The 7,151-nt window shown below is 45.0% G+C and overlaps 1 pseudogene; it reads right to left on the bottom strand.

The window, feature by feature from the left end:
• Positions 1-277: 277 nt before the first annotated feature.
• On the bottom strand, positions 278-1,952 carry LOC147879809 (protein EXORDIUM-like 5 pseudogene; annotated as a pseudogene).
• Between the last annotated feature and the right edge of the window lie 5,199 nt (positions 1,953-7,151).

Raw genomic sequence — 7,151 nt, 5'->3', positions numbered from 1 at the left:
GACCGAGCAACGCCAATTCTTGGGCTTTCGTTGTTTAATCGCAACTCCGAATTGTGACTAAAAGTAAAGTATGAACTTTCTGGATTTCGAACCTTCCGTTTCCCAAGGCAGCCTCGATTTGTAACGGTAAAGTTTGCTTTCATCCACACGCCGTGACACGCGCATCTTCCTGGACCGGAGGCTGCGTCGCTACCACATTCTTTTTAGATGGATGCACTTGCTAGATCACGTAAATTCGGGACTAAACAGGAGCAATCGTCATGACTGAGGTCTGTCAATTATGGGAAACTTAAATCCCCTGAAATATCAACGGGGTACCGGAACGATACGAAATCTGATGAGAACAACCGCTTGAAATTTACATCCGACATCGGACTGCTGGGCAACTAAACGAAAGAAAATTCAGTATGCTCGTTTGCCAAACGGGCAAGTGAACGAGAGAGAAGTCTTTAGCCCACGTTGCTGATGTAGCTAGCAACAGGAGGTGGTGAAGCTTGGTTGTTTCGTGCCGTCCGATTCCAAACTAGATAATTCTGAAGTGATTAGAAAGTCTACATGATTTGTAAGGTTTACTACGTGCGATCCTGATAACAAAAAGTGCTAGTTTCAGCATATTAGTTCCGGGGTGGCGCGACGCATAAGCATTGCGTATTTTCTTTAATCCCTTCAATCGTGTGCATATTTCATGTGTATTCCATGTGTCTGTATATACTATACATTAGCTTGGTTTGGACCAAGCCGAGAATTAACAAGGTTCTTCCAGCTGCAGAGCCATAAACCAAAGATGTGCCTTCGCCTGCATTTTCGAAATGGAGCATTCATTTGCCCGGTGTTGCATTCGGGCCATAGCAAGCCTTCATCACAGGATTCCATAGCCATTGTACCAGAAATCTTCTCCCCCGAACTCCATTGACATTGTAGCTCGCTCCCAGTCTATCTTGTGAGACCATCCCCGCGTATCCTCCACCAGCACCCGTCCCATACATTCCTTCGCACAAATCTGCAATCTCAGTTGGAGCTTCGGGGTCGGTACCTGCAAACCAGGCATTGATCAAGGGATTGGAGGACATCTCTGCGAGCTCGTGCCCAATGACGCTCACCATCCCGTCGACACCGATGTCTCCATTGGGAGCCTTTAGTGGCTTCATTGCGTTGGCCATGTAAAAGGGAATAGCGAAAGGGTAAGCACAAGTTTCCGGGCATTGTTTCCCGGAATTCCCAATCCAGGCATAGGGGAGAGTGAATCCGACGATGGAAGAGTAAGTGAAGTAATGGAATCCGCAAGCAGCGCTACAGAAATCTTGCTGGACGACGTCCTCAGAGGTGAGGACCATGTAGACTCCTCCCCGAGCATCAACGGGAAGGGAGCCATTGTAAGGGCGAAGGGAGGTCTTGATCACCTCCTGAATGGTCATGCGAGTGAGAGTCTTGCCGTGGGAGTAGAAGTCAGTGCGTTCACCGGCAATGGCAACAGAGTGCGAGATGTTAGCTCCGGTCTGGTCGGTATAGAGCTGAGCAGTGCTCCACCAAGCTTGGACAGAGGGAGGGGGCGAGGAGGGGGAGGAGATGGAGCGAAGGAAGTCTTTGATGATGGATTGCTGGGAGTGGTGCCAGAGGCCATACCAGATGAGGTAGACACGGATGGCGGGGGTGAGGACGGGACCCATGTGGTATCTCATGTCGATGAAGGAGGAGACTTGATTGAGGTTGGAGAAGCGGGTCGATGAGATTAAGGAGGAGGAGGAGGAGGAGGGGTTGGAGAGACAAGAGGAAGAGGTGAGGAGGAGCAAGAGGAGAGGTAAAATAGAGGAGGGAGGAGGTGATGAAGCCATGGATGGATTTTGCTATGGGGATGGAGAAGGATAGTTGTCAAGGGATTAGGAGATGTGGAGGAGGAAGGAGGAGGTGGTGATGAAGGAGGAGTCGATGAAGGAGGTTGGCAATGGCGATGGGTATGGCGGTTCTGCACAGCAAGAATAAAAAGATGAAGAAGAAGAAGAAGATGATGATGATCTACGTAAACGAAGGTGGTGAAACTAAAACTAGCATGATATGGTAGTCTTATAGGCCTCGCGACGTGGCTCCCTTTCCGCCAGCTCACCCGGCCCTGCTGGACAGCATTGTCCCCCCCCTTCCCCGCTCCCCTTGCCACGTCATCACCCTCGTCCCTAGCTTCCCCGTCACGTCTCCCGCTTGGCTGGCAAGTCAGACGTGAACTCATTTATTTTTAAAAAAAATCATTTTTGGTTTTTTGTTTGAAAAGAACATTTTTGGTTTGAGGAAAAACAAAAAACAAACAAATGCGGCTTCCAGCTAAGCCGCATCACGCGGGCGATACGGCTGCCACGTGGCAGCCGCCTCGGAACGGGCGCGCGGTCGCTGCTGCCCGCTGTCGCGTTGTCTGCCGCTAAGAGAAGAATAAAACCCTCTGCCAGCTGGCGGCTTTTTTCGAAAGAAACGTGGATTTTCTCCGCTTTTGTAGGATCTGCCAGTGCCAATTGTCGAGTGCCACGAAAGTGCCACGTACTCTTGTTCTAGGGTTGCCAGCGGGAATGGTCGAGTGCCACGACGGAGCACGACCCTGGGAAGACGTGCCCCGTACGCGGTCGACACCATGGCACATGCTATCAACTTGCGGATGTACAATGTCCTATGCCTGCAAATTCTTCAAAGAAGAAGTCAGTCACGCCAGCCTTGCAAGCTGCACAGTTGGTTCGGTTCCTTGCTTGACAATCGATCCTGCACGGCCAATACAGTTTGCCATCGAGACATTTCCCACACAGATTCCAGACGTAGCTCATTGGAACTTGTAACACCAGACTCGAGAGACTCAACCACAGTCAAGAGTCTAGTCTCTTCATTCTTGAGCCTTGTTAACGCAATGGTTTCCTCGATCGATTTACCACTCGGGACGGGACTGAATTGAATCGAAGTCTGGAGACATTTCTGCTGCAACCCAATTCAATCCTGTGGATAATGTAGCTTCAATCGATCGTGCCGGCTCTCAAAACAAAACAAAACAATCATGCAACAGAGAACGCGTACTTACGCAATGGTTTCCTCGTTGGGCCTGCTGGCCCTGCTCTCCTTTAGTTCTACCTTCCGATTCTTTACAACACGGGGATGAGCCTATTTGTGCAGACAGGCTGAATGAATGTATAATGCTCGTATAATGCAGGTTCGAATCTTGATCATGCCGGCTCTCAAAACAAAACATACTGAGCATTTTGTATGAAACTTCGTTTGGTTGTTTTTTAGTAATATATGAGTAGACGTCTTCAAAAAAGGACGTGACGTGCGACTGCTTGTAGCATTGGAAGACGTGTTCATCAATTTAGCTCAGGGGCCGGCCGCTACAGCATGAAAATAGACGTTCAATCTGTAGAGAACAAAACTCTGTTTTACAAATTGTTTCATCTCTGTTCTCCTTCCTCCTCGACTTGCTTCGATTGGAGACGAAGGTTTTTCCTGGTTTATGCTGTGAAAAAGTACGATCTGTATGCTCAGATTGTATTCGTTCGTAGATGACGTAGGCATGCCCAGCTCTCTGGGATTTACACCCATTACTCAGGTTCCCTCGTGTGGCCAGTGCCCACTGCCCATATACGCATTCCTTCGTCTCTTTTCATCGTCTCTTCACAAGTTCAAACTTCATACTGTACATTGAACAACACACTATGCTATGGCAGATGCACTTTAGTGACGTTCAGTCCCCAAGCTGCGCTCAGGGTATCTTGCAAGCTGCAGTGTCTCGAACAATTTTCATCTCGCATGGTGGCAGATCTCCGGCTCCAGTGCTCGGTGATCATCGGTGACCGGTTCTCCCTGAAGAGCAGCCGGCTGGACCATGTATAATGAAAACTATAAAGCCAAGGCGATTTCTTTTCAGCGCACGCTTATACGGAAAATCCTGATTAGAAAGATACACCAGAGTCCAGAGTCCTACGTAGCAGGACGCAGCATACGTGCATTGTGACTTGTCCCGAAAACCGTAAAGTGCTGAGAGACATTCCTGAATCGTAAAGCCCTGGCCTGGGCCCGGCCCTGAATGTTTCGACGGTGTAGGTGCAACTCAACAATTACAAAGTCACCACCCTGGCCTGGGCCCGGCCCTGAATGTTTCGACGGTGTAGGTGCAACTCAACAATTACAAAGTCACCACCCAGGCCTAATCTGTGAGCTGTAAAACCGGCACCTTCAGGCTCTACTTGTCCGAGACCAGTGTTTTACAGCTGTAGACTGTAGACTGTAGTGACTAGTCTTACGGTGCTGCAGCCCACCCACTTTTCCGAGTCGAGAGTCCTCCACCCCTCGTCCCTTCAAGTTGCTGCAAGTGACTTCATTGAAGGCACTCATCACCGTCCCGTGAACGCAACGTCAGGACTGGGGAAGCCTTTGAACGCTCAAATTGCATGCCGTTTCATCAGAATCGTCACGCCAGGATTGATTGGTGCCCAAGGGGGCCCCAACAATGCAATTGGTGACAAGTGATTAATATTTTAAACGTTGAAATTGAGGGCGTCGTAGACTGTCTCCGTACAGTTCAGAATTCAGCAGACGTCCGGACTTGGGACTGTACATGGAAAGCGTCACCCACCCCTCAGCTTCTGGAATGGGTCGTGTCTCCATGTCGTTCTTCATCGGCATATAATGTCGATCCCATCGTCCATTGCCCCAGCGCTGCCATGAAGGTATGAGAAATCGATCCACCTTTCTCTACTCGTTTCGCCATTCAACGGGAGCACTCTTTGTTTTGATTTTAAAATAAAAGCGAAAAAGGCAAAATAATTTTAATAAGTGATTGGTGGACCAAATAAGGGTGAGACATGAGGCATTAAAAAATCTTTAGAAACTAGAAATCAAAAGTTTTATTTATGAACAATTCATAGAATCGGGTCCCTTCACACAATTTTTCAAATAAGATGGAGATGTAATCACAAGTTCTAGATGGTTACGCATGGGGCTAAGGGGGTCGAGGGTATTCCCATGTAAGCCTCTCAAACCGAGTACTAGGCTCCCAAGGGCCTCCAAGCTCTACTTATGGTCTTATCACTTGCTTGAAGGACCTCCTTGCTTCTAGCAATACTAGAGTAGCCTTAACTTTTGCTAGGCTAGAAGCGCATCGAATCAAAGATTGATTTTTGCTAAACTTGAATATTACCAAAATACTAAATAAAAGGACAAAATGGCTTGGGTAGCATAATGCTAACCCATAGCATTCCAAGGTAGTAGCCTACTAGGGTAAGCACACATTCATTCCCCACTAGGAGCCCCTGTTTGGTGCTACTGGCATGCCATCAAAGCTCCTCTTAAAGACCAAAAACATTTTATATAATCATGTAATGTCTCCAAGCGAGAATGATATAAAATGGCTCGCCTCTTGTAAGGATGTGGTGGTGATTCCGCATTGATCATGCAAGGGGTCGATTGATCCCTATATTTAGCAGCAGTCAATCCAAAGTTGCAAGGCCGACTTACCTTGTATAATCCTCAATTGAGAATGACAATCACATGCAATAGGTATTTATATGAGAGTCACGCTCCTTGCTCTTCGCTTGTTGAGGCTTTTATGGAATGACAAATTGGATATTTGCATCTAGAATAAACAAAGTTGCATTTTAATTTTTGTCTAGTTTCTTGCTTCTACATGGTATTAGCGCCTTAAGTCTGAATGTTTGCTAGTAGTTGAGCATATTTCCATCATGGCATCCTCGAGTGCCTCCATCACAATCATTAAGCGCTGCCTTGTCACATGATTTAATAGGCATGACCTCCAAATAGGAAGGAATGCCTATCAATGAACTCAAAGTTGACAAAGGAGATTATTGAGAAGTTGTGTTGATGAGGAGGAACAATAAGGCAAAGGCTCACTCCATTTTGTGCTATGTTCTTGGTAACACACCCACCCACCAAAAAGAGGAGCAAAAGAGCAACTTACAAGATCTAAAACAACAATATCATAGCTAACGAAACATACCAAAACAAAGCAAAACTAAACTAACATGCAAAAACCTCCTAAAACATCTTAGATGGAAACCATGCCAAATAAACAAAGTCTAGTAGGTGCACCAATAGAGGGACTTCCATATATAGCCTCACAACTCAAATGCATAACCAAATCACTAAACCCACACAAACTATCATCCAAAGGACTCTTAAACATCTTTAGTTTTGTGTTCTTAATCATATGAATTGCCAAGTACACTCTACACAAAGAATGGTGTACACATTAAAATGAGCATCATACTAGTACTTCTGAGACAAAGAACGATGTATTCATCATACTAGTACTTTTAAGACTCCTATTCATTAAATACCCTTCCTCCAAGCAAATGATCTTGGCCATAGGCTTCAACAACAATTAAAACAAACCAAGTTAAAGCAAAATCAACCAAAAACAAATCACAAACAACAATCTACAATACAATACCCCTCCATTAGGACTATAGCATTTGTTTTCTTAACTAAGAAAAAGTAAATACAACATCAAAATCATGAACATGAACCCCACAAAATAATTGGTCCAAACCATACTTCTTTACAAAAGGATTATATTTTTGCTTATTTGTTCAATATGCCTACATAACATAGATCTACCCTTTTCTTTATTTGACATAGAGATTGATTTATGTAAAGCACTTAAAGCTACTAGTTGGCCCTCCTTGTCACTTGTAGTAGCTAGTGCATAGATATGAATAATGTGCTAGAGGTTACAATTATCAAGGTCACTAGAACACTATATTAGAGAATTTGGGAAAATCCCAATTCCCACGAAATAAAATATAGTCACTTCAAAAGTAAAATTTGATGTTTTTTATTGAAACATTAGCTCCATTGAGGACCCAAGTTTCAATTATGTTGGGGGAGACTAGACCATGCACAATACTTTCCCAATTCCTAGAAACCCAAGCAAAAATCTTCTGTATGTTGCTATGGCAAAAGGCCTTAATAGATGTGAACATGGCTCCATGGCCAAAACACTTGTTGATTTACTAGTGAAAGAAAGATGTTTGTTGTTTTGTATGCATTGAAACCACAAAGAAAAACCAATTTATAGATGTTGCGTTAGGAAGATTCATTGGAGTAAATTAAATTAGAGTATTGATATATGCAATAGGGTTGTTATAGATCTTTGACATCCATCATATAAA

This window comes from Dipteris shenzhenensis, chromosome 33, assembly GCF_047967505.1.
Source record: "Dipteris shenzhenensis isolate YYH24624 ecotype China chromosome 33, Dip_SZ_1.0, whole genome shotgun sequence".
NCBI classification, from domain to species: domain Eukaryota; kingdom Viridiplantae; phylum Streptophyta; class Polypodiopsida; order Gleicheniales; family Dipteridaceae; genus Dipteris; species Dipteris shenzhenensis.
The sequence above is the reverse complement of the archived record's forward strand: the minus strand, read 5'-3'. Positions and strand labels throughout refer to the sequence as shown.